This window comes from Panthera leo, chromosome B3, assembly GCF_018350215.1.
Source record: "Panthera leo isolate Ple1 chromosome B3, P.leo_Ple1_pat1.1, whole genome shotgun sequence".
Classification (NCBI taxonomy): domain Eukaryota; kingdom Metazoa; phylum Chordata; class Mammalia; order Carnivora; family Felidae; genus Panthera; species Panthera leo.
The window spans coordinates 136718736-136744676 of NC_056684.1; positions in this window are offsets into that span (position 1 = coordinate 136718736).

Sequence of the window (25941 nt, forward strand, 5' to 3'; positions counted from 1 at the left end):
GGGGATGAGATGGTGAGCAGGCCCCATATCCTAAGCCCTGACTGTTCTGCCCCCAGATTACGCACTTGTGACTCAGTCCTCTAGATGGGACATCGGCCTCTTCCCCACCCCACGCAGGTGGTGAAGCTGGGAGATCTCTCCTGAGCTCTCATTCGCCCCGTGGGAGAAATCACAGGCTGACAAGGGCTCTCGAGGCACCAAGCGGTGCCGCCCTGGGAGAGGAGTCAAACCGTCCCTCTTCCTGCCTCCGGTGCGTCCAAACTGGGATTTCTTTTTTGCTCCAAGGATGTTCTGGAGCTTTCCCACTGGACTCTTAGACTGTTCACAAAGACTCTCCTGTCTGTGGGTGATGGTCCAGGTCAGCGCTCTCCAGGGACTCTGAGACCGCAGCCAAGAGGGCTGGAGGTCGGTGTGACTGTTACCTGACACACGGGTGGGCGAGATGCCTCCCGGGCCCCTCAGGGTATGGCGCAGGACCCCAAAGTCCCCCCAAGGGCATTCGGTCCACGGAAGGGTGCCAAGTCTTGCTGTCGAAAGAGAGATACAAGCGAGGGGCATCTTATCTGGCCATCTCACTGACGTCACCCACAATGCCTTGGGAGTCTGTCCGAAGAGTGGTGGGTAACAGGGTCCTATCACAAACGGGCGACTCGCTGACTAGGTTATGCTTCAGCGCCATCGCTCTGCCTGCACAGGGGAGGATGCGTGGTTGGGGGCGGGCTGGGGCGGGAGAGGAGCAGCAGGATGGCCAGATGTTGTAGCCCGAGCTACGGAACTGGGGAAGCGTGCAGAGAATGGGGGCTGCCCGGAGAGATGCCAGCAGGTGCCATGACGAGGACTTACTGGCTGGTTGCACAAAGGACAGGAAAGAATCGAGGCTGACACCCAGGTTGCTAGGTCGGGAGCTCGGGAAGCCAGATGTTGTAGCCCGAGCTACGGAACTGGGGAAGCGTGCAGAGAACGGGGGCTGCCCGGAGAGATGTCAGCAGGTGCCATGACGAGGACTTAGTGGCTGGTTGCGCAAAGGACAGGAAAGAATCGAGGCTGACACCCAGGTTGCTAGGTCGGGAGCTCGGGAAGCTGGAAACGATACCCTGCTCTGGGCGCTCGGGAATACAGAAAGAACATTCTTCTGCAGGAAGGCGATGAGCTCAGATGCGGACGCGTGCGGTTGGAGATGCCCGTGGGTCACGTCAGAAGAGATGTCCGTGTAGATCTGGAGGGTAAGAGGAAAGGAGACGGGTGGCACGGTCAGCGTGTTGACTGAGACAGTGAGCGGAGACAGATATCTTAGGGAGCGCGCGCGGGGCCGAGAGCCCAGAGGTGTCCTTAACCAAACACCAACGTCTGAGGGAACAAGCAGACCACAAGGGAGGCCGCAAAGGAGGGTGGTCTCGTGAAGGCCCAAGGACGAGGGTGCCAAAGCAGAGACGGATGGCCAGCACGGAACGGGGCCAAGCAGTCCCAGGGCGAAGGATGAAGAGCGTCCTCTAGAACCGTCCCAACACTGGTCCGCAGGCGACTTTGGCAGGAACCACCACGGGGGAGGGTGAGACCAGGAAGTGGCGGTGGGGGCTGGGCAGATGAGCAGTCGGGGAGGGGAGTCTATACCATCAACGTCGCTCCGCCGTTGTTTGGCATCGAAAGGCAGGGAAGAGGGGACCTTGAGAGTCATTTAGAAAACGTGAGGATTGTCTTTCCATTTTTTAAATAATGAGAGTCTTGAGCATGCTTATTTTTCCTTTTTAAAAGTTTTTTTTTTTTTTAATTAGAGCAAACGCAGGGGCGAGGGGCAGAGGGAGAGAGGGAGAGAGACTTATGCAGGACTCCATGGTCAGCGTGGGGCTCAAGGCAGGGCTCGATCCCATGATCCTGGGATCCTGGGATCATGACCTGAGCCGAAATCGAGAGTTGGACGTCCAGTCAACTGAGCCACTCAGGTGCTCCTTGAGCGTGTTTTAATAATAAAATTCCGAACACGAGTTTGAAGACAGAAAATAGAAGAAGTTAGTCGTGGGTGGTGAAATGGGGGCTGGATGGGACACCAAGCACAGGAGGGGGAGCCCTGGGCCCCACGGGTGGCACGCCATTCTAGGGAGAAGACACAGAGGGCAAAAGCATGACTCTAAGCACCTTGGCGGAAAGGTGAGGGAGCGCCCCTCAAATGGCTCCTACTTTCCCCTGTGCTGCAGAGAGGAATGTTCCCTACTGAATCCATCTTGGGGAAGCAAATGAACCAGAGGTCTGGGGAGGGGGAGACAAGGAGACATCAGGGAATCTCCAGGTTCTGGTAGGTGTGATTAGGGTGACTTGGGTCCCATGTCACTGACCCGTGCAGGTGCATGGTTGCCGGGAATCTCGCGAGTCCAGACACAGACCCAAGGGGGTGGACTGCGGGGTCCTACCAGAGTCAAAGTCTGCCCTGCCTGCAGGGATGGGGGAACCACGGGCAAAGTGATTCCATGTGAAAATAATGACCCAGAGTCGTTGGTATGATAGGATTGTTGTCCTCCAGGCTGCAGAAACAGGAAGTAATGACAGGGAGGCTGATGGGGAAAGAAGTGGTGTCTGGAAACGAGATGGTGCTTGGAGTTTGAAGAGGCGATGGTCCAGCGAAGTTGTGCACGTGGGATGATCTGTCTACTGGTGAAAGGCTTACGCTTGCCCAGCATTTTATACAGATCTATGGGTGGAGAAATGTGGGGGAGGGGAAGGATGGGGAAACGTGGAGGAGGCGGGGAAATGTGGGGAAGATGGGGAACTGTGGGGGAAGGGGGAGGATGGGGAAATGGGGGGAATGGGGAAATGGGGGAGGGGAGGATAGGGAAATGTGGGGGAGGGGGAGGATGGGGAAATGGAAGGAATGGGGAAATGTGGGGGAGGGGGAAGGATGGGGAAATGGAGGGGAGTGGAGGGAGGATGCCACGCATCTTGTTCTCCTCTCTCAAGCTTCTCGGACCTTCCCTCCCACCACGCAGCTATCCAGGCTGACTTCAGAGTCAGCTCAACTCTTGGATTGACGCTTCAGAGTCACACAGCCTGGGCCACATTACCCGACGTCGCTAACTGTGGCCGCCTCTGCACCTAACTGATGGGGGGGCATCTACTCTACGAGACCATCAGTGACGGCTATTGCCACCACTCTGACTCTTACTGCCACTTCCCCTATCCCCCGCAGGTCACAGGCTGGCTTCCCCGGCCACCCCACTGCCCACCAGAAGCCTGCACTGACACCCAGGTGTGGGATGTTCCACGGCCCCCAGGGAGCTGCACGCGGCTGCGGTTGAGCTGGCCGAGGAGGGCACTGCAGCAGCTACAGCCATGGGCACCGAGAGTCCCTTGTCCTCGGGGCGCCCGGTGGCTCAGTGGGTTGAGCATCCGACTCTTGATTTCGGCTCAGGTCATGATCCCAGGGCCGTGGTCTCGAGCTCCGGGTCGGGCTGAGCATGGAGCCTGCTTAGGATTCTCTCTCTCTCCCTCTGCTCCTCTCCCCTGCTCGCTCACTCTCTCTTTCAAAGGATTAATTAATTAAAAATAAAAGAGTCGCTTGTTCTCTGGAAGGAGGACCCGGTGGACCGCGGTGGGTTCCAACAGGCCCTTCCTGGTGGCCATCAATCCCTCAGCCACCCAGAGCACGCTTCTTCCGGACAGAGTTGTCAACCCCAGTAAGCAATGCCGTTGCCATTGCAATTTGCAAAGCAAAACGTCCTGGGACTTGCAAAGCAGGTACGCCGCACCCAGCCGTGACCCACAGCACACACTCTCCGAGCCCAGAGTGTATTACATCCTCCTGTTCACACCCATGTGTTCCAAGACAAGGACCCAGCCAGCTGTTTTAGGAGTAACTGCACAGACTCATGGGTCCCAAAGCTAAAACCGCTCACGACTGGCCTCGTCCCTAAGCCCTACTGAGTTCTGGAGTGCGGAGTGATCCAGGGAGGCTGGCTAGTGCTCCCCGAACCTCCACGATCTGTGTGTGAAGCTCTGGGAAAATGTGGGAGCCGGAGATGTGATCGGCGCTGAGACCTCTGGCTTCAATACACTCCCTTCCTTGGAGCAAATACTTCCTTTGCACAATTCTACACTGCTCTCTCCCTCCATGGCGAGGAGGCGATAGAAGGAAGTGAGGTGAAAGGCGGCAGTAGACCGAGCAGCAGATGGGTGTCTGACGGAGGAAAAGGGACATTGTCAGACACACTTTGGAAATATCACTGATAAGACTGAGTGATCAATTACTCATGGAAGGGAGGGACAGTGAAATAGAGGTGACACTCTGGAACAGGACCCAGCCCCAAAGAGGAATGGCATACATGGGGTGCCAAAGCACGGAGGAACCTTGGAAACATTATGCTAAGTGAAAGGTGCCAGACACAGAAGGTCACGAATTACATAATTGCATTCGTCCAAAACGTCCAGCCTGGGCAAGTGCATAGATTCGGAGAGCAGATGAGTGGTTGCCAGGTGCTGGGGAGCTGGGGACGGGGGAGAAGGAGGAGCACTGCTTAACAGGTATGGGGTCTCTGTTGGGGGTGCTTGAAATAGTTTGCAACTAGATGGCAAAGGTGGATGCACAGCATTGTGGGTGGACCTGAGGCTGAATTGTATGCTTTACAATGGTTAATTTCATGTTATGTGAGTTTCACCTCCCCAGACACAGAGGAGGCTTGGAGACACTTTAACTAAAGGCTGTGTGAGATCTGAATTCAAACACATCAACTGTAAAAAAAAAAAAAAAAAAGAAGAAGAAGAAAATATTGAGGAACCAGTTAGGGGAAACAATGGCTTGATGTGAAGGAAGTAAGCACCTTTTTTTCAAGGCGTGATACACTGCTGTGGCTGTGATTTTTTTTTTTTTTTAAATCTCACAAGTGAAACGAAATGATGGATAAGATTTGCTTCAAAACAATCCAAGGGAGAAAAGGGATTGGGGGGTAAGGAAAAAATGATACTGGCTTCACATGCCTCGTAACAGGAAGCTGCTACAGGTATGTGAGTTTCCTTATGTCTTCTCTCTACCTTTTGTATTCGTTTGAATTCTTCCACGACAAAAATTTGAAACAAAAGAATCCCTGAGGGCAGGACTGTGACTTGTTCTTCAAAACGGAACGAATGAGTGAATGAATGCAACGAATCTCATGCCAGACCCCTGCTGTATCTTCCCTTGAATGTACATCAAGAGGAATAATTGAAGACCCCAAGAAATCAATAAAAAGGGACTGTGTGGGTGTTTATGTCCAGGCAGTGGATGAGCACAGGAAAAGTAAAGGAATAATAAGTCTGGGGGAGAATTAAGTCTGGCTCACACATCTTAACCCATGTAAACCCTGTCTCCGCACTCAGTGGGCAGGCTACCTTTATAAACCATCCCTGCCACCAAGGCAGCTCAGGAAGGACAAGGCATTTGAGTTGCAAAAGTGTCATTAAATACGCTTTCTGCTGAGTATATATTGTTTCTGTTCGTGCTGCATTAAAGTGGAAAGTTCTATTGGCTTTCCTGGAGAACTGGTTATTGCAATTAAAAAAAAAAAAACAAAAACAACACTACAAAGTTCAGCTCCCTGCACTTTATAACCCAAGCTCCCCGCAGGCAGGAACTAAGACTCGGGCATCTGTGCTCCTGTGCTGGGCACAGTGTCTGGCAGGAAGGGAGGCCTCACGTCTTCTGGGGGCCCTCCCTGTGCCAGGTCCTGGGCTGGGTCGGTGTGGTGCAAAATCACGTCGAATTCCTATAGCGCTGTGACGAGGAGATTCTTAATTCCACCCTGCAGAGAGCAGACAGAGGCCCCAGGGGGTAAAGTGACTTGACCAAGGTTGCTCGCTCCCACACAGAAGCAGAGCCTGAGCCCAGCCTGGGTTGCCAGGTTGTCTCCTGGCACCGTGAGGTGCTTCCCGCACCTGCTCTCCTCAGGAGCGTTCCGCTAGTCCAAGACCAGGGATGAGCAATGGGGCTCAGACAGGCTAAGTGAGTCACCCAGGGCCACACTCCAGGAGATGGTGGAACCAGGATTTGAAAGGGGTCACCTGGAGGAAGTGCTCTGAGCTGTTGGATGAGACCCAATCTCTGTGTGTGAGCCGGAAGCAGGAGGGTTGGGATGGAGGGGACAAAAGGGACCCCCCCTCAAAGGTCAAGGGGGCCCCCTCCCAACCCACAGGAAGCGGCTGGAGAAGACTCAGCTGACTTGAGATCTGTGGCGCCTCCGGGACCCAGGGGTGAGCGTGGGGGGAGCAGGATCATTGCCTCGGGGGCAGACGTTTGCTTGGGTGTTCCTCTCATCTCCTCCTGACTCCACCCCCCCCCCCCCGCCAGGCTCTGGGTTCAATTCCTGACTCCACCATTTACTAGCTCCTTGACCTTGGGCAAGTGGCTTAGAGCAGGAAGAATCTCAGGGCAGGAAGATCCTTAATGTTCTGCAAAAGAGCCAAGAGAATTGTATGCCTCATTCCTCAATCACACCCCTTCATTCAGCAAGTTAATCCAGAGCGCCTCATATCTGTACAGGGCTTTGTGGGTCTCGAGGGATCTTGCCTCCCAGGATCTCGCTTGATTTCTCACCTGGAGGAGGCAGACAAGACTGAGATTAAAATTCCCATTTTACAGATAAGACAGATTTTTTTAATTTTTATTTACTTTGAAAGAGAGAGAGAGAGAGAGAGAGCAGGAGAAGGGAAGAGAGAGAGAGAGAGAGAGAGAATCCCAAGCAGGCTCTACACTGCCAGCACAGAGCCCAACGTGGTGCTTGAACTCACAAACCACGAGATCATGACCTGAGCTGAAATCTACAGTTGAACGCTTAATCAACTGAGCCACTTAGGGGCCCCAAGGCGTATTTTTTTTAAAGAAGAAAGGTTAAATTTGTAATCATCGAGACAGTCTAGTATTGGCATAAAAGCAGACACACAGCTCAATGGAATAGAATGGAGACCCAGAACTGGACCCACAAATGTATGGCCAACTAATCTTTGACAAAGCAGGAAAGAATATCCAATGGAAAAAAGACAGTCTCTTTCACAAATGGTGCTGGGAGAACTGGGCAGCAACATGCGGAAGAATGAACCTGGACCACTTGGCTTACACCATTCACAAAAATAAACTCAAGATGGATGAAGGACCCAAATGTGAGACAAGAAACCATCAAAACCCTAGAGGAGAACACAGGCAGCCACCTCTTTGACCTTGGCCGCAGCAACTTCTTACTCGACACGTCTCTAAAGGCGAGGGAAATAAAAGCAAAAATGAACTATTGGGACCTCATCAAGATCAGCTTCTGCATGGCAACAGAAACCATCAACAAAACTAAAAGGCAACCGACAGAATGGGAGGAGATGTTTGCAAATGACATATCAGATAAAGGATTAGCATCCAAAATCTATAAAGAACTGATCAGACTCAACACCCAAAAAACAAATAATCCAGTGAAGAAACGGGCCGAAGACATGAATAGACACTTTTCCGAAGAAGACATCCAGATGGTCAACTGACACACGAAAACATGCTCAACATCACTCATCATCAGAGAAATACGAATCGAAACCACAATGAGATACCACCTCGCGCCTGTCAGAATGGCTAACACGAGCAACTCAGGCAACAACAGATGTTGGCGAGGATGCGGAGAAAGAGGATCTCTTTTGCCTTGTTGGTGGGAATGCAAGCTGGTGCGGCCGCTCTGGAAAACAGTGTGGAGGTTCCTCAAGAAATTAAAAATAGACCTACCCTACGACCCAGCAATCGCACTACTAGGGATTTATCCAAAGGATACAGGAGTGCTGGTTCATAGGGGCACATGTACCCCAGTGTTTATAGCAGTGCCATCGACAATAGCCAGATTAGCGGCGCCTGGGTGGCTCCATCGGTTAAGTGTCTGACTTGAGCTCAGGTCGTGATCTCATAGCTCATGAGTTCAAGTCCCGCATTGGGTTCTGCGCTGACAGCTCAGAGCCTGGAGCCTGCTTCAGATTCTGTGTATGTGTGTCTCTTTCTCTCTGCCCGTTCCCTGCTCATGCTCTCTGTCTCTCTGTCTCTCAAAAATAAATAAACGTTAAAAAAAATAGCCAAATTATGGAGAGAGCCCAAATGTCCGTCAATTGATGAATGGATAAAGAAGATACCACGGAATACTACTTGGCAAGGAGAAAGAATGAAATCTTGCCATTTGCAACAACGTGGATGGAACTGGAGGGTATTATGCTGAGCGAAATAAGTCAGGCAGAGAAAAACAGATATCATCTGTTTTCACTCGTATGTGGAACTTGAGAAACTTAACAGAAGACCATGGGGGAGGGGAAGGGGAAGAAAATAGTTTCAAACAGAGAGGGAGGGAAGCAAACCATAAGAGACTCTTAAATACAGAGAACAAACTGAGGATTGATGGGGGGATGGGGGAGAGGGGAAAACGGGTGATGGGCACTGAGGAGCACAGTTGGGATGAGCACTGGGTTGTTGTACGTAAGCGATGAACCACGGGAATCTATGCCCGAAGCCAAGAGGACACATAACACTGTATGTTAGCCAACTTGACGATAAATTATATTTAAAAAAAAAAAAAGAAGAAGAAAGGTTATTTTCCTGATCCAATAAAGCATTACTCAAACACACATCTGGGCATAGTTATCATAGGTTATATGCAAGCGTGTTTACACACACACACACGCACCCCCACGCACACACGCACACCAAGCATGAAACCCCTAAGTATATGCCAGGCCCAGTGCATGTGTCATTTGTGTGGAATTCTCTTCACAGCCCGACAAGGTAGACATTACGTCCACTTGAAGAACTGTGTGAAGTTAGGCAACCTGCCTGGCATCTCAAAGCCAGGCAGGAGAGCCACGCCGGCATTCCGAGCAGCGTGTATCACAGCGATGTCTTTTCTCTTAAAAATTAACCACTTCTGGGGCACCTGGGCGGCTCAGTCGGTTGAGCGTCCGACTCCGGCTCAGGTCACGATCTCCCGGTTCTTGAGTTCGAGCCCCGCATCGGGCTCTTGTGCTGACGGCTCGGAGCCTGGAGCCTGCTTCCGATTCTGTGTCTCCCTCTCTCTCTGCCCCTCCCCTATGTCTCTCTCTCTCTCAAAAATAAATAAACATTAAAAAACAAATAAAAATATTAACCACCTCTGAGAGAGGTCGAGGAGACCAGAGAGGCAACAGTATGCCAGCAGTAGGATTATACCAGCATGAAACTATTATGCTGCTGTATTAGAAGTAACTGCATTTTACAAGCAAGGAGACAGCCGCTCAGGGCCACCAAGGGCTCTGCACCCCCAGCATCACACGGGTATTAAAGGACAGGCCGGGAGTGAGCTACGAAGCTGGGCTTGGCGTCCAGAGTGTGGATTCCCATTCACAAGGGCTTCCAGAAGGTGACCCCTGAGCCCATTCTTGGCTCTTTCCAAGAGTGAACCAGTATTTCTCTTCCCCTCAGCCGGTGGATGCAACCCTTTGACCCAGATGCCGCGAGCCCAAGGGACTTCCTTGTGGATGAGCACAGAGCTGTGCGGGTCCCCACGATGAAACGCAAGTCCCTCCACCCCTTCCTCCGTGCCCCCCAGATGGACCACGCCAGGAACGTCACCAGCTTCTTCATCATCCCCAACAGGGGCAGGCAGCACGGAAGGCAGTCTACAGGACCCCCAAGGCTGGACCCTAGGATAAGGAGCCGGTCTCGGGAGCTCTGGTTAAAACCCAGCCCTGGCCTGTGAAGTCTCCAGGCAAACATGTGACTGTCCCCAGAGAGAAGCGGTAGCTACAAAGCAGCTTAAAATCACAGCACCCCGGTTCATAGTTGTTTGAGCAGATTTTACAAAAGCTGTTCAAGACTCGTCCTTTAGACGATTTCTGCCAATAGAGCCAATTTGTGCGAAAAATCACTACTATAACAAGATAATTAGTGACTTTTGTCGACTGAAGGCAAAAACGATCAATGTTATGGAAAATACAGAAAGCTTTGTGAGTTACCTATGTCTTTATTTCCCATCTAAACGTTATTGGTGCATCAACAGACACCCAGACATGAGCGACAGTAATTAAATTCGGTCACCTTTGGTGTTTTGCTGATTTGCAGTCACACGAAACTGCGGCTGTGGGTGGGATTTTCAATTCTACTGTTTTGAACGTATCCTTTTTCTGTTTACTTCCGCAGCTGGTTTTGGCTTGATTGAGAGCTTGTGAGTCTCCGGATACGTACGAAAGCTGGCCGTCTTTTGTACGTGGCCCTCAGAGGGCCGGGCTAGGAAGCAGCCAGGGTCTCCCATCTGTCCCCTCTGGGTGGGGGGTACGGTATGCGAGGTATGATGTCAGGAAGAAAATGTAGGCAAAGCCTGGACTCCTCGTGCCAGACAGAGGGTGTACCAGAGCAGAGAAGGGCCCTCCCCGCTGAATGGGTCGTCCGTCATTCATTCTCCAAGCTTCTATTGAGCACCCACTGTATGCTGGGCACTGGGCATGAGCTCGTACACTTACGTGGTCAGAGGCGGGTGCTCTGTCCCTGCAGGACACCCTGTGCAGAAGACGGGGTCTTTGATGCCAGAGGTCCCAGCGAGGAGGGGCCCTGACATCACCACTCACTGCTCGGGTGGCCGCCGTGAAGGGCCAAAGCCCCTCGGGCAGTGACTCTGGGCATATAAGGAGAAATGTTGTGGGATGGGGCTGTTTTGTGGCTTATAAGGAAGGAAATTACCAGAGCAAGTCAAACCAACATGGAGCGTCAGGAGGGATGACCGGAGTCTGGGGCACCCACCTTGACCCCCACGCCCCCTGGGCAAGTTCAGCCCTCCAGAGAAGAGTGAGCGGGAGGAAAACTCAGCCTCTAACCAACCGCTTTGCCTGAGCTCCTCTGTTGTGTGGACCGGGTTAGGCTACACCCAGACATCAACAGTCCCCAGGGAGATGGCAGCCCGAAGGCCTGTCACGAGGGCTTCTCTCTGTACCCTTCCAAGGACCCACCGGAGCCTCAGCCAGGGTGGCTCAGTGGGGAGGAGCTGGGCTCACGGTCTCCCTGATTTCTACTTGCACTTTGTGGCGGGTTGGGAAATCCCGCCCCTCAGCTCACCTCTACCAACTGGAGGCCCTCTCACCTGCGAATGGGGTAATGTTGGTGCCCACCCCACAAGCATGAAGGTGAGGTGGGCCAGTGGAGGAAAGCACTGAGAACAGTCCCTGGGCCACGGAAGTGCTCTGGAAAAGGATTCTGTTAACGCTATCTGGAGTGAGCTGAACAATGGCCCCTGAGAAGACCCGTCCACATCCTAACGCCCAGAACCTGTCAACATCCCTTACGTAGAAACGGGGTTTTCGTCGATGTCATCAAGGATCTTGAGATGATCATCCTGAACTATTCAGGTGGACCCTGAATTCAATGACAAGTCTTTCTAGGAGACGGGAGGAGACACACACACAGAGGAGAAGGCCACGTGAAGTCCGAGGCAGAGACGGGAGGGTTGACCACCGGGGATGCTGACGGCCAGCGTTAGCCAGAGACGAGCAGGGATTCTCCCCCTCGTGCTTCTGGCGGGCGTGTGGCCCCTGCTGACATCGGGGTTTGAGCCTTCCGGGCCACGGAACTGTGAGAGAATACGATTCTTTTGTTCTAAGCCCCACCCCTGTTTGTGGTCGTCTGTCCCAGCAGCCCTGAGAGAGTACACTCCCCGTGTAGGCACTCTGGGACTGACGCTGTAGCAGGGGGTGTTTGTTGAATGAAGGCCCGTGTGGGGCTCCAGACGCAGCAGGGGTGACCTGAATCCCCACCCCTGGGGTAAACAGTGCTGTGTCCCTCGAGTTCCCCAGATGCAGGAGATCTGTTCAGAGCCCCATCCTCTGGGGTTGGCAGACAGTCTCCTCCGGCCATCTGGGGCTCTTCCCTGGGACTCTGCCATCTGAAGTCCTGCTAAACCGCTCCCTGTCCAGGCTTACGGGGTCCCGGGGGACCACCGATCATAGCTCTTGGCTTTGGGGCATTTCCATCTACCCCCGAGCCACCCCTTTCAAGCTTTGACAGCCCCAAGCCTCTGTGAGAGGGTGAAGTGGGGGTGTCCTGCTCAATGCACCCACCCACCCCCCTTTCTGGGGTTTAAGGAACCTGATCCGGCCAAGTCCCTGTGCCCCATCCACACCCGGACGGCTGATCCGGTCCAAGCCCCGGCATGAGCTCAGACGTCCGCAATACCAAAGTCGGGAGGTGCCGTCTGGCTGTCTGGTGACATGGCCCTCGGTCCTCTGATGCCAGATTCCTGCAACAATGCAATTCGCTGAAGTTGTCGGCCTTCCCGGCCAAGCGAGCACACGATAGCGGCCATGCTGGGGGTAGGTCGTCCTGCCACGCGCAGGGTAGTCTAACACGGACCCTGCCCCCGAGGAGCCCATGGTGGAGCTGGGCACACCGGGGCAGAATGTGAGAATGTGACGGAGGGCGAATCGAGGACAGATTTAGGCTGCTGGGCCCTGTGACCCGTCTCTCCCGGCATTCTGGTTTTAGCGCCCACCTGTCATGCCTATAGCAGACGGGACCGTGTCTGAGCCACTCCTGGAGCCTCCAGACCCTGAGGCCAAGGTGGGCAATCGGGGGACCCCGACTGGCTGGAATCCCCGGCAGACCTGGGCTGTTCGCACACGAGGAGCAGAGGAGAGAGGGATGGAAGTCGGGGAGAGAGGTGTTAACACAGAGCACACTCTGACTTCCACTCACACGCGCGCATGTGCACGGAGAGCAGGCTGGGCCAAGAGGGAAAGCAGGACCCCGGAGACAGAGGCCGAGAAAGGCAACAGGGAGACAGGAGAGAAAATTTCACAGACTCCCAAAGCAGGGCAGAAGAAATTGTTTCCAGAGGCACTTTGGAGCGGGCCCCCCTGCCCCCTACCGTCCCATCACTCAGCAGGTCTAGAGGTCCCCTTGCAGCTGCCAGCACTGGGAGGAGGGGGGTGGGCAGGGGCGGACGGGGCCTGCTGGAGAAAATCTCTCCAAACCAGGCTTGGCATCCGGGCCTCTGATTGCCCTGAGCCTGGGGGAGGGGTGGCAGAGAAAAGTGGTCCAATATGGCCAGTGCACACGCGTACCCCAGATGCCCATCTGCTCGTTACGAGAGGCCGGGTGGGTAACCCGAGAGCCCCGAAGGTGTGGCCCTTAAAACCAGGCCCTCCTTCAGCCTGGGTGGGGGTGGGGAGGCTCCGTCTGCCAGATCTGGGGGTGGCAAAACGAGAACACAAAAAGCTCACGTGCTACTCTAGAGGAAATGCGGTGCAAAGTGAGGAGATCCAGCCGAATCCCTCCGTCTCTGTCTTATTAGAGCGAGATCAACCCTTTTAACGAATGAAGTGTGCATACAGCACGGTTGACCGTAAACACCGCAGTGTGCATCCGGTCACTGGGCCTTTTCCATCTTCCACAACCACAAGTCACGCCCATTCGATAGCAATAGTAACCCGTGTCCCCCTGCCCCCAGCCCCTGGCCACCTGCATTCCACCTCTTTGCTTCTGTGAGTTTTGCTACTTTCCATACCTCATGTAGGTGGAATCCTACGGAAGTCGTCCTTCTGCGACTGGTTTATTTCACTCAGCATAATGCCCTCCAGGTTCGTCCGCGGTGTCACAGAACACAGAATTTCCTTCTTGTTTAGGACTGAATAATACTCCATTGTATGTACGAAAAGGAAACCTACAGAATGGGAGAAAATATTGGCAAATCATCTACCTGATAAGGGGTGAATATCCAAAGTGTATAAGGTGCTCCTATAATTCAATAGCAAAAACGCAAATAACCCTACTAAAGAATGGACAAAGGACTTGACTAGACATTCAAGAAGACGCTAAAGATGTGCACATGGCCAGCGGGCATATGGGAAGATGTTCAATGCCACTCGTCATCAGGGAAATGCAAATCAAAACCACCATAAGGGGGCGGGGCGCCTGGGTGGCTCAGTCGGTGGGGCGGCCGACTTCAGCTCAGGTCATGATCTCACAGTCTGTGAGTTAGAGCCCCGTGTCAGGCTCTGTACTGACCCTGCAGAGCCTGCTTGAGATTCTCTTCCTCTCCCTCTCTCTCTGCTCCTCCCCTGCTCTCTCTGTCTCTCTCAAAATAAATAAATGAACTTAAAAATGTACTAAAAAAAAAAAAGAAGTAGAGCTACCCTACGATCCAGCGATCCTACTGCTGAGTCTATATCCGAAAAAATCGGAATCAGAATCTCACAGAGATGTCTGCACTCCCTTGTTCATCGCGGGATTATTCCACAATAACCAAGAGGTGAGAACAGTCTAAATGTCCACCGGCAGATGAACGGATAACGATTCCCTCTCGTTCTTTTCCTCTTTTATTATTGCTCATCTAATGTTAGAGCATCTTATGCCCCTGCTTTTCAAACACAACGCTTCCCTAGGGGGAGCACGCCAGGGCGCGACGGGGCAGCGGGGGCCAGCGGGTGGCTCGGCGACCCCGGCTTGCCCCCAGCTAGGCGGCCCTGCTCCCCGTTATTGAAGTCAGGTTTCAACTGACAAAGAAGTTGCACCGCTAAACATATTTAAAATGTAAACAATTCTTAATGACCGTATTATATAACTCACTATTTCCCCAGGGAGGGGGATGTGGCTGGTAGTGCCCCGAGGCCTCCTGGCCCGGGTAAATAAGAGGCTGGCTCAGGGCACAAGGGTCAGGCAGGCAGGGGTTCCCTCCTGAATTCTGCCCTTTTTGACTGCATACCCTTGTGCAAGCTGCAGAACGGGCATCCTGTTTCTTTTTTTTTTTGTTTTAAGTTAATTTTTTTTGTTTTCAGACAGAGAGAGAGGGAGAGAGAAAGAGACAGAGAGAGAGGCTGGGGCAGAGAGAGAGAGAGAGAATTCCAAACAGGCTCCGCACTGTCAGAATGGGGCCTGATGCGGGGCTTGAACTCACAAGCCGCGAGATCGAAATCCAGAGTCGGATGCTCAACCAGCTGAGCCACCCAGGCGCCCCAACTGGCTTCCCATTTCATGGGGATAGCCTGATGCCTCCTTCCTGGGGTTGTCGACAGGGTAAAAAGAGTTCTAACCCTCAAACACTTAGGAGCCCGTAGGCCTGGCAGCCTCGGGAGGCAGAGCTCCCGTTACCTGGGGTGGGGACCCGGGAGACCTCGTAATGGCTTTCAGCTTGACCACGGACACCTCACCACCTCTCACTGACCACCCCTCATCTGCTCAGCAACAACGTTGGTCTAGAGCGGTGGTTCCCCACTTTGCTGCACAGTAAAATCTCCTGGGACATTTGCAAGGTGTTGACCTCCCCACCCCCTGCCCCAGGCCTCACCCCTACGGCTTCTGACATCACTGGTCTGAAATGGGCCCGTGCATCAGTGCTTTCCAGAAGTTCCCTTAGGGATTCTCGAATGCTAGCAGAGCGGAGAACCACTCCTCTGGCTAATCTGAAGCCCCCCTTCCGGTGCTTAAACTCTGGTTAGACTTGACTCTGTTCCAAAAATACCCGATAAGGCACCCGGTGGGTTGCAGGCACTTCATTAGGCGTCTGGCCCAGGGATGCGCTCCTTCATTTCGTCACCCAGGACATGCCTGATATGGCTTAAGCTGGGAGTTGTCGAGTAAACTGCTTTTCTTCCTTTGGTATTAACCTGCTTCCCTCTTGCCAACTTTCCAGAGAGACGAACTTTGTAAATAACAACCCTGTGGCTCAGGTTCATTGTCCTATGATCTCTAGAGGTTAAACATGGGAAAGCAAAAATGTCTGTGCACAACTCTGACTCGCCCTTATGTTAACATTGGGTCATGCCTATATCCCACCTTATCGTTGCTTCCAATTTAATAATTGTGAAAGGGGCCAGAGGAACCAAGGACTTTCATGCCCACAAATTAGGAGAAAGAAAGAGAGAAGAAGAAGGAGAGGGAGAAGAAGGAAAAAGAATGAGGAGTCCCTTTTCACACAGTAGCAATATGTTAACAAAATGGTCAAGAACTAGCCGAGAAGCATGTGGGCAGTAGATGGGGACAATTTTAAATGCTGCTGAAGAACGTGAGAACAAAAGAAGGAAAGACACAACACAGCCTTGGGCAGGAAGGCCCTACCTCACAAAAATGACAGTTCTCCCCAAGTTAAGATACCAATTTAATGGAAACCCAACAAAAAGCACCGACAGGATATGGTCACTAAATTGGATGACTCCAACATTCATATGAAAAAGATAAACAAGCGAGAATAACAAAATCCTCAAAAAATAGGGAATACTGGGCCGGGCAGGGGGTGGCAAGGGGAGACTAGTCCTACCAGATACTAAAACATAGAAAATCATAATTGAATAATATTAAAACCATACAGCACGTGAATAGACAGACCCATCATTGGAACAGAATAGAAACTCTGTAATAGTCCGAAATACGTAACAGAATTTAGACCACGATAAAGAAGGCATTTCAGATCAGTGGAGAAAAGGTGGATTCATCCTTAGATACAGCTGAGAGAACCACGTTGGCATCTGGAAATAAAGAGTTGGATCCATAATTCTTGCAGTGATCACTGAATCTGTTCACAAACATTCCGGTTCTCCTCTCCTTCTGACCATCTGATTTGCTTTGATCAACGAAATGGGAGCGTAAATGTGTTTCTTTCAAGAGGAACCCTTAAAGAGTCAGGTTTTGTATCGCCATATATCTATGTTCTTGCCATGGTAGCCAGTGATGTTCTCTGTCTGCTGGGTCCTAGAGCCCTGGGCTACTACGAAACGGACATGGAACATGAATGAACATTGCAGCATACATTACCTTACCCTACCTGGTGCATTCACAGCATACACCAAGATAAATTTCATAGACATTTAAGGTTTAAATGTAAAAAATGAAACCTAAAAATGCTAGAAGAAATCATGAGAAATCCTAAAATGCCTATGACTGGAGAACACCTTTCTAACTAACATATAAGAGCCCCAAACCAACTTTTAGAAGATTAGTGAGTTTAAATTCATACGAAGAATTGCTGCGTGACAAAAACTGCCATGGGCAGAGTTAAAATACAAAGGAAAAAACTGGAGGAAATACTTAGAACTCATATCACGGAGAGAGGACTAATTTCATTTATACATAAAGAGTTCTTACAAATCAATAAGAAAAAGACGGGTGACCCAATATAAAAACTGACCAAAAATATCAATCGATTTCTCACAAGAAAGCAAATTAACTTGGCTCTTACGCTTATGAAAGTATCATTCGGGTTAAGAAAAATGCAAATTGAAACTACAAAGGAGAAGCTCTGTTTCATCTGTCAGATTGGTAAAGATGAGAAAAGTCGACGCTGTGTTGATGAGAATGTGGGAAACAGGGACCCTCCTATATTCCTAGATCTGTCCTAATATAAATTAGAGCAGTCTCTGTGGAGGGATATGTCATAATCTCTCAAAATATAAGTACACATACTCTGGAATCCAGCAATTCCATTTCTAGGAAGTTATCCCATTGGTGGACTTACACAGGCGAGAAACGATATATGTATAACAAAACAAAAAACTCTGCGTGCAACTAGCTCTCTGGAATTCGCCAGCACAGAACCACAACGGAGACCCGTCAAACAATGAAATTAAGTGTTTGTGTGTTTCTGACTATTGGAAACAATTATGTAACCCTAGATGCTCTGAAATCTCATACCAAGAAGGTTCAAGGCAATTGCCCATAATTTCCCCGCTGCGTTGAGTTTTGTATATTTCAGCATTGGAAGACATTTCTTCAGGAAAGCCAAGACCAAATTTTTTTTTTAAAAGGTCAACTTTAATTCCATTTCAGCTGAAAGATTTTTTTTTCCCAAAACTAAAGCCATCAAATTGCTCCAGAATGTCAATGCATTTTTCTCCTTCTTATCTTCGACAGAGGGTCCCGTGAAGATTATACTCACAGCTCTCTTCTTGGTAGTTAAGGCCATGAAAGGCTTTTGCCCAAAGGGAGAATTTTCTGTTCTGCCTAAACCACTAATTTCAAGTGAGAAATTCCAACCTGAGACCCTCTGGGAAAAGTGGTCATGTTACATCAGACAGCTATGTGCTTCAGCAAGGGCTGGGGGACCAAGATAGGCCTCCCACTCAGAGGTCTACCCCATTCCTACATTGCCCACTCCAAGGACCTTGTGCCAGGGCTCAGCATGAGAAGGAACTTCAGAATCAGGAAGACCCAGATTTGATTGCATACGTCATTGAAGGATTTATGCAGAATCTCACAATCCAAAACCATCAATGGATTCCCACGCAAGCGGATGCTGGAGGGTTCAGGCATCATGACCATGACAATAAAGATTTTGACAATGAGCATCCCCGAAGCATCGTTAGGACAGAAGAGCTGACGATTGTCTACGATGTCCTGCCTCCCGCCTAAGCCTCCTCCTCAGCTACCTAAGAGAGAGGGCGACCTACCCACACCCATTTCCTGATAATGATCGATAATGAATTCCCAGCCAGCTGGATGGGGACGCAGAGTCAGATAAATGTGAATTCTTAAAATAAAGAAGCGTAACGCTTGTACATCTGAGTTGGCGGTGTAAGATAAATACCTACTACATTTTTCTTGTTATTATTATTATGTTAATACTTTGCAGGAGATGCTGTCTTTTGGATGTCCCGACCTGTTGATTCACATCACAATGTGTGTCCATGCACGCGGCTCTCCCGGGCTCTGGCTCACCCCCCAGCCTGAACCTACCTGTTCAGAGCTGGGGTCTCTGCCTGCTGCTCCATTGGCAGCCTCTGCCTTCCACTAACTGTTTTCATACCTTTGCTCCTCTTGAAACTTGTACTTGATCATGGGACCATTATTGCCCCCAGACGCTGTCCCTTAGATCTGCCCTCTATCCCCCTATGGGTTATTTCCACTCCCATATCTGTCAGTTTTAAAACCTACAGGTGACCGAGATTGTCCAGAAGTATCTTCTGATTTGCCCATGCCGAGCGCCGAAATCTCTACTACATTAGTCATACGAGGTGGACCCAACCCACTTTGAGAAGTTCTTTAACTTGGAATTTTTTGCAGGTAAGAATAAAGTTCATTGAGAACTACTGGGCCTGTGTTTTGGAGTAAGAACTATATTCAGTGAATTTAAGCAAAAATATATACATCACGGGCACATCTGGGGACTTCTCGTGGTGCTTTTCATCGCTCACCATCAAGGAAGCAATGAAACCTTTAGTCAGGATTGCCAGAGACCGGTCTCTGTTATAGCTGACATGCACCCCTTTTCTCCTCCCTCTGGACCCCGCACTGCAGATTCTCTGCCCTTCGGCTTGGCCTTCTCAAGCTTGTCCTTTGATACCAGGACGCCATCTTGACGGGAGCCCCTATTACGAAGTGCTCATCAACGGCACTTGGGAATGTCTAGATTCCTTTCAGATAGAATGTTACGGGAGGCTCCATTTCCTCTTAAAAGTCCAGTGACTGCTGTAAGTCAGCCACTCAGCAAATAAATTACGCTGGGTACGTTCTCCTCGCCTCTTTTTAAGCTCTGTTGTTCGCTGACTTCTCTGACACATATCCGAGTTGGTGCGGATGGTCTCAAATTCTTCTCATCTTCTGGGCTGTGATTCGAAGGGTTTTCATGAGTGCTGACTGAGATCACATAATAATTAAGGTGTCTCATTCAGTGCCTGGCACATAGTGGTTGCCTCGGCAAATAGACATCGGTGATTTTTAAGAATAGGCCCTCGCCTTCTCGTGACCATCTCCTTCTGCTCCCCTAAAATACATAAAAATGGTAAGTGACTTCCAAAACACAAACAGGTGATATTTTAATCCCGTGCAGTTGTGGCAAACCACCTGCTGTGTTGATACAATGCCTTCACGTGCATACAATGTTCATCTTCAAATTCTTCTTCGATCCTGGGTCTTGACAGACCAGAGGAACTCGACAGGAAGTGGGACAATACAAAGAAAGTTGCAAAGCCAAGGATAAAATGTCCTGTGCTCATGGCAATCAGCTCATCAGGGATGTTCTCTAACACAATAAGAACGCAGCCTGACTCAGAAGTCCTCAGAGACTCAGAACCGTCTGCCCAAAAAGCCGTGATCACGGACCCCGGCTGCAGAGCCGCATTCTGGAGGCATCTGTATGGCTCAACTCCTCCATGCCCTCGAGGCCCCATTACTAACTCTAGGACCTTCTCCAACCTTTCATCCTGGTTCCCTCACCCCCATGGCACAGCTCATCATCCAGGCCTAGGTCTTTGGGGACCGACCCTGAGGTTGGCCAACGTCCAGACAGAGAAGCCCATCCACAACTGGCAGAAATCAGTTCCTGAGTTCAAGCCACGCAGAGCCTGGGCCACAGGCGCGTGGGGCTCTAGAGGCAGGCCGTGTACTGTTTGCGAGTGGCTTGAGCCTCAAGGCTTGACTGAAACTATTTTGCCATCCTCAAATGAAGAAATTATACAACAGCTCCGTAAACATTAAACCCTACTGCATTGGAAATATAAGACATGACTTTTATTGAAAAGAATAAAATGTTATAATGTTAGATTAAACCTTATAAAATTGTCACTTTTGTAAGTCAACATGGTTGACTATTGGCGATTTCAGATGATTCACTCCGATGGTCATGGGCTGTGTTCATTGGCATTCGTCACGTACCATGTGCTGTGCTCTGTGCTTGAACCCGTGGAGGGAAGGTTATTATCTTTGTTTTACATGTGAGGAAACGGAGTCTTAGGTGAAGCGACTTGTCCCAGGTCGGGCGGCTAGTAGTGCGTTCGTATTGTGTTTAGGCAACATGCTATAACTCCTTCTGCTTCTCTGGCAACAATGCCTGCACATCCAGTGGTCTTTTACTCTACCCTCCTGGGGCCCCCGTTCCTACGGCTGCATCCGAGATTCGGTCATGACCGATAACTGGCCACCATCCACATGATGCTGTCAGCCACACGAGCCTCTCGCCCTTGAACCACTACCCTGTCTTTACAACAAGCTCACTCCAACACTTCTTCGTTCTATGACATTATCCAGTCACTGATCTGGAATCTTCCCTCCCTCGGACTCTCTCATGTGTTCATTTCCCTCCTCACCCGGCTGAGAGTCCACAACCAATTTTGGCAACCAACACCCTTGCGTTTCGTTTCAGTTGTTTCCCCCCTTCACCCTCCCCCTTCACGCACCTGGCAAACCCCCAAACCCGCCGATACCCAAATCACTTCGCAGAGAGACTGCTGATTCCGGGGATACCCCACGGCTCCCCGAAGACCCGGTCAGTGCTCGGAGATTGAGTCCTGCTACCACTCTCCAAGGTAGAACAGCTCAGACATTCTGGGGATATTCCCATCCAAGTGCTGGAATCAAATCAGAACTTTCTAGCAGCCTACAAATAAAAGAAGGAAGAAGCAAGTGAAATATCCACCCCCCCCCCATTTTATTTTGGAAAATAGCAAACACAGAAAAGTTGAAAGAATAGCACAATTTAGAAACATACACATCTCTCCTAGATTTACCCGTCATTAGCATTTTGCTACAAGTGGTAACTCTCTTTCTCTCCCCCACCCCCTCTATTCATATAAATACACACACAGACACACACCCATATACATACAGGTGAGCGTGCGTACCCACACATACGGATGTATTAACGAACATTCAGAGTTCGGCGCTCAGTGTACCTCTAAACATCCGCTCTCGTGACTAACACCGTTCAGGCCCCAGGAAAACGGAAACGTCTCTCCAGGTCTCTTGTGTCACATCATCAAAACAAAAGATGAGGGTGTCCAGATGTTGCGAAGGACTATGAGTTGTGTCCCTGTTGATTCTGGAGAAGGACCCTGTTTCCGAGTGCAGAGTTGAGTGAGCGAGTAAGAGGAAAGACAGATACATCGGTTTGCGAACTCTTTCCCTCAACAAGAATTCAACAGATATTTGCATAATGATGTAGCATTTTCTGGAAGCACAAACGTCGTGCACTTTCCTGCTTCTTCTTGTGTTATAATTTGTGCTTCTGGAAGTACTCACAAATCAGCATAATATCCCCAAATAGTTGTTCATGAAAGCTGAGGAATATTTTTCAATTAAAAAAAAATTTTTTTAACATTTATTCAGTTTTGAGAGACAGAGACAGAGCATGAGCGGGGGAGGGGCAGAGAGAGAGGGAGACACAGAATCCGAAGCAGGCTCCAGGCTCCGAGCTGTCAGCACAGAGCCCGATGTGGGGCTCGAACTCACAAACCGTGAGATCATGACCTGAGCCGAAGTCAGACGCTTAACCGACTGAGCCACCCGGGCGCCCCAGTAATATTTTTCCATATTAAATAATTTATATTACTCCAAAATTGGTGCAACATAGGCCCAGACAAAGCACATTAAGCGTGGGATGGATTGAGTTTTCACATTGCCAGGTGCACTAGGCTTGCAAATGATTTTATATCTATTAAAATATTTAGTAAGATTTAACTAAATTTAAAGACAATTTAAAATTTAACTAAATTTAAAAACTAAGTTCTGCCTTATCTGAATAATGATTTCAAACTTTATATCTTAATTTATATAATTTTAATTTGCATTTTGTCATTTGATGAAAGATAATCTTCAGTATTTTAGAAAACAAAATCATTTGAAAACATGAACAGTGTGTGAGTTTCTTTTACATTTTTTAATTTACACTTTTAGGAAAGTACATTCAGATTTTCGATACTTTGAATTAATTACATTTCATCGTTTAATACATTGTTTAGAACATATTGTGTAGTAATCTTGATTACAGCAATAGAACCAGTGACTTTGCTGAAATGAAGCCATAAATAAAGAAATAAAAATATTTTTTCAAATAAATGTATACCAATCTAAGCCTTTTGTGTGTATACATTCTGTTACATAACCAAACATCCAGACATACATGATAATAATTCAATTCAGTTTTTTCTTAGATATTTTGCCAACTTCTACTCATATAAAAATCCTAGCTTCATACACTATTTATTTTGTTGTTGTACAAGTATCTTCAAAAAGGTAGGATAGAACATATGTTATTTAGTGGTTCATTAGTTTGGTTTATAACTTTTAAACATCTAGTTCATATACGTGTAAATATATACTATAGGCGTGTAGTATGGGGGTTTCTCATTCTACTCTTTTTAATGTTTATTCATTTTTGAGACAGAGAGAGACAGAGCATGAACGGGGGAGGGTCAGAGAGAGGGAGACACAGAATCTGAAACAGGCTCCAGGCTCTGAGCTGTCAGCACAGAGCCCGACGCGGGGCTCGAACTCACGGACCGCGAGATCATGACCTGAGCCGAAGTCGGACGCCCAACCGACTGAGCCACCCAGGCACCCCTCTCATTCTGCTCTTAACCATGGCCTCTAGATGAAGTCTCCTTCTAGGTCCTGCAAAAGTAAGGTCAGGCCTGTCCACAGACCTCGGGATGCATACTTACCTCATTCATGTAAGATGCGAGTGTGAAAACAAACAAATGTTAACAAGCCAAATATGAAATTATAGGGGTGCCGGGGTGGCTCAGTCAGTCAAGCGTCTGACCCTTGATTTTGGCTCAGGTCATGATCCCAGGGTCGTGGGATGAAACTCTGTGTCAGGTTCTGCCCTGGGCAGGAAGCCTGCTTAGGATTCTCTCTCTCTCCCCCGCTTTGCCCCTCTCCCCTATTCACTCCCTCTCTCTCTAAAATAAAATTAAATTAAAAAAAATCAAATTATGACAGTGTTCTCCATGACCTAGTGGAGAAACTTGGAAGGCAAAAGGGTTTAACAGCAAGTAAACTATTAATTGACTAAAATGCATTTATAAAAACAAAGAGTCTTAGCAAACGCCACAAGGAAAGCTGATGAAATTTCATATTCATTCTCAATTTAAATTTTGGGAACATTTCAGAAAGTTAGGAAGAGGACATCTAACTTAATCTCGCATTCCGTGGTGAAGTATCACAGACATTGCCATTAAATTGGGGCAAGCAAAAGATGCCAGGGAATGTTTTTATTAGTTCACGTTGTTCTTGGGTTCCCATCCAAGGCAATTCTGTATGAAGTAGATATAAGAGATACGATTTCTGGAGGAGGAGATGAAATCAGGTTATTTTTAGGCAGTATTTATATTAAGAAAACCCCAGGGAATCATCTGGAAAGCTATTAGGAAATAATGGGAGTTCAATCATAAGACCAGATCTGTGATAAATATGCCAAGGTCAATAGCATTTTTATACACCAGCGATGCCAGATGGGAAGACACAGAAAAAGAAAGAAGATTCCCTCCATAATAACCATAAAAAACATAAAACCTCTAAGAATGACTCTAAAAAGGTAATGGAAAAATCTGTATGTAGAATATGAAACTTTACGGAGAGCTGTAAAACGAGACTTAAGGAAATTGAGAGACCATGTTCCGGAATGGGAAGACACAATGGCAAAAAGATGTCAATTGATCCCAAATTAAATAAAGATTTAACGCAATAACAGTCAAACCAACAGAAGTTTTTCATAATTTGACAGAAGCGATTGTCAAGTCATTCCTTTGAAATGTCAGAATGGCTAATAGAATTTTTTTAAAGGAAGGGTCAAATCCAGTCCTTAAAACCCTTCCGGTTATTAAAGCGTATTCTCCCTCTGCGCTAATTGCGACGGTGCACTGACAGATCCATGCAAGTTCAAGCAGAAGCGGGTTCACGTGCGGCTCTGAAGATCCTGTTCGTGCCCCTGCCACACGGTCCCAGCCGCTGCGAACCTCCCTCATCCTCCCTGGCACCGATTCAGCAAAAGTGCCATCGACCCGCGATCCCAAGATATTCTTTGGTAATTTTTTCTCCGATGACAAATTGGTATGTTTGGAAAATGCAAAAACATGAATATGCGTTACATATAGAGTCCCCTGTCCTTTTTTTTTTTTTTTTCGGCCAAAGTTTACATCTTTTTTTTAAAAAGCCTTTTAATTTTATTCATAGCACATTGCAATACAAGGAAATTGTACATTTCCCTGCAGTCAAATCTACTGATCTTTTACAATGTAACTTTCTCCATTATCTGTAGGCTAATTTTGCCATTTAATCTATGGTAAATGTGACCTTTTATTTTATTTTTTTTAACTTTTTTACTGTTTGTTTATTATTGAAGGAGAGAGAGAGAGAGAGAGCACGAGCTGGGAGAGGGGCAGAGAGAGAGGGAGACACAGAATCTGAAGCAGGCTCCAGGCTCTGAGCTGTCAGCATAGAGCCCGACGCAGGGCTCGAACTCATGAACTGCGACATCATGACCTGAGCTGAAGTCAGACGCCCAACCGACTGAGTCACCCAGGTGCCCCAAATGTGACATAAAGTGAGGACGGAACGACTTTCAATCAACATGGATGGGATAATGGGACAACCATGCAGACAAAATTAATTCTGGCTGCTTCATCATTCTTTATATCAATATATTCCAGATGAAGCAACAACTTAAATGTAAGAAATGAAAAATTTTAAAATGTGTTAAAGAAAACATAGGGCAAATTTGTTTGTATTTATGATGTGTGCGCGTGTATGCTTTCTCCTAGGCATGACCCTAAGCCCAAAACCCCTAAAAGAAAAGATGATAAATACGATAAATTTTACTATGTAAAATTTCAACATTCAACTGGCAAAGGGACCATGAAGTCACAAGACCAGTGACAAACTGGAAAAACAGTTTCAGGCTACATATATATACGTATGCATAAGTATATACATATATATAACTGTATATGATTTGTAATTATATAAGTATACATAATTTGTATATAATCTGCAACCTATTATTAATATATTATTTAATCCAATAATTTAAGTATTGAATACTTATTTATTAATAAATTGCAAATTAATTATTAAGAAACGGAGCAAAGTAAAAAAAGAACACAGGCGGCTTACAGAGGGAGAAGCACAGATGACATTTAAACATCCAGTGTCACAATGAGAGAAATCGGTGAAATCTACAACTTGGTACCATATTCCTCTACCTGACCGACAAAGATCTGATGAGAGAGATTGACGATATATCATGTGTC